Source organism: Rhinopithecus bieti, unplaced genomic scaffold (assembly GCF_001698545.2).
Source record: "Rhinopithecus bieti isolate Rb0 unplaced genomic scaffold, ASM169854v2 scaffold_11401, whole genome shotgun sequence".
Taxonomy (NCBI): Eukaryota; Metazoa; Chordata; class Mammalia; order Primates; family Cercopithecidae; genus Rhinopithecus; species Rhinopithecus bieti.
The window spans coordinates 1,873,517-1,875,759 of NW_016807151.1; the positions used below are offsets into that span (position 1 = coordinate 1,873,517).

Sequence of the window (2,243 nt, forward strand, 5' to 3'; positions counted from 1 at the left end):
AAAAAAAAAAAAAACGGGACAGCACCAAAAACGAAAACAAAATGCTTTCCATCTGCTGAACCAACAGAAAGATTTTTTGTTTGTTTGTTTTTCTGAGACGGAGTCTTGCTCTGCCACCCAGGCTGGAGTGCAGTGGCCGGATCTCAGCTCACTGCAAGCTCCGCCTCCCGGGTTTACGCCATTCTCCTGCCTCAGCCTCCCGAGTAGCTGGGACTACAGGCGCCCGCCACCTCGCCCGGCTAGTTTTTTGTATTTTTTTTTAGTAGAGACGGGGTTTTACTGTGTTAGCCAGGATGGTCTCGATCTCCTGACCTCAAGTGATCCACCCACCTCAGCCTCCCCAAGTGCTGGGATTACAGGCATGAGCCACTGCACCTGGCCCTTAAATCATGCTGTGGGCCCTCAGCTGGGACTCTTCAACTGCAGCTTCTTGGTCAATTTCCTTCTCAGTTTGATGGCATACACACAGGGATTTGCCTCTCCGTTTGAAAGCCATGTTCTTGCTTTCTGGAATGTCAGATAACTTGATTTCAATTTTCGACATGGCCAACTCATCAGCAGAAGCACTGATGCTGGAAACAAACTGGGAGATGACATTCTTGGCAGCATATGCGACACCCACAGCAGGTGTTGCAGTTACCAAATAGGAGAACCCTTTCCTAGCCTTGCCATCCTCTTTCGAAGACTTTGCCTCATCAAAAATCTCAGTGCAATGGTAATCAGGGAAGTCGGGCACATTGATGTCTCTATGGGAATAACGAACAGAAGCAGGGACATTGAGGCCCACAGAGTTGACCCAAGACTGGCTCACAGCCTGGCCACTCAGTGACTCCTGGCATAGCAAAGCGTGCTCCATGTATAGTACAGGCGGCTCCACGGTAGCGGGCACCATGGCCTATACCAGGGGCTACAATGCCTGCTACCCTGCAGGATGTGGCCGACAGAATGGGCATGAACCTGCCCCTTAAGTCTAAACAATGGCTGTGAGCAAACGTTTGCAAGGGCAAAGCTTCCCTCTGCCCCTTGCCTAGGTCTTCTCGTTCAGCAATTCCTCCAGCTGTCCTGAGAACAACAGTAATTTCCTCCAAAGTTCGGCAGCCTCTTTCTGTCTTAACAAGAAATGTAATTTCCCCTTTAAAAGGGGATCAGGTGCAGGCTGCTGAGAAGAGGGTGTGCCCTAGATGTCATTCACTTGCCCAGAATGCAAAGTTGGCCCTTAAAGATTCCTGATCTGAGACCCGACCTGAAAGGAGAGGATAAGATCAGGGAGCCAGGCGTCTTGGGAACACAGGTCTGGACACCCCTGAGAAGCCATCAGTGCTCCAACTTCCGTCTAAGACTTGGCCACGGTGAGGGGAGCAAAAGAGCCTGAAATTGGAAGGCTGTCCAAGGAATATACAGAGGTGAGAAACTTGTGGGCAACACTGATCTGGACTTATTTTTTCCTGCTGCTGTAGAGGGTGGGGGTGGGGCATTGACTGTTAGTTTGTGGCTGAGGGCAAATGGAGCATGAAAATTTCATTTGATATTGCAAAACAAATTACATCACACACCACACACAAAACTCAGTTTAAAAAAGATCTACTGTGGCCCAATTATTTCTGGTTAAAAAAAATCAGTATAACAAAATTCAATAGAATAAAATGTCAATCAGTCCTTTAAATTTGTTTTAATGAAGCTCGAACTCCATCTGAGCCTTGGGTTTCAGGGTAAATCCCCAATCTATTAGTTTCTTGCCAGGTTTTCTGAAGGTAGGTCATGGATTACTTTTCCATTGTAGCTTTTTAGGAACGGATGGTGAGGGATGCAAAGCATTCTTTTCCATGTTATTCCCTATTTTCCTGAGTTGTTCTAACTGATCATCCATCTGCCAATTCATCCATTCATCCATCCAGCCATCCTCTTACTGAGTTAGAAAGGATTTAGAATGACATAGGAAACCAGCCGGGCGCAGTGGCTCACACCTGTAATCCCAGCACGTTGGGAGGCCAAGGTGGGTGGATCACAAGGTCAGGAGTTCAAGACCAGCCTGACCAAGATGATGAAAACCCCGTCTCTACTAAAAATACAAAAAAATTAGCCAGGCATGGTGGTGGGTGCCTATAATCCCAGCTATTCAAGAGGCTGAGGCAGGAGAATCGCTTGAACCCACGAGGTGGGGGTTGCAGTGAGTGGAGATCACGCCACGGCACTCCAGCCTAGGCAACAGTGAGACTCTGTCTCAAAAAAAAAAAAAATATAAA

At 47.7% G+C, this 2,243-nt stretch overlaps 1 pseudogene; it reads right to left on the minus strand.

The window, feature by feature from the left end:
* Window positions 1-1,315, minus strand: part of LOC108534842 (cytochrome b-c1 complex subunit Rieske, mitochondrial-like) — a 5,392-nt pseudogene extending 4,077 nt beyond the window's left edge.
* Between the last annotated feature and the right edge of the window lie 928 nt (window positions 1,316-2,243).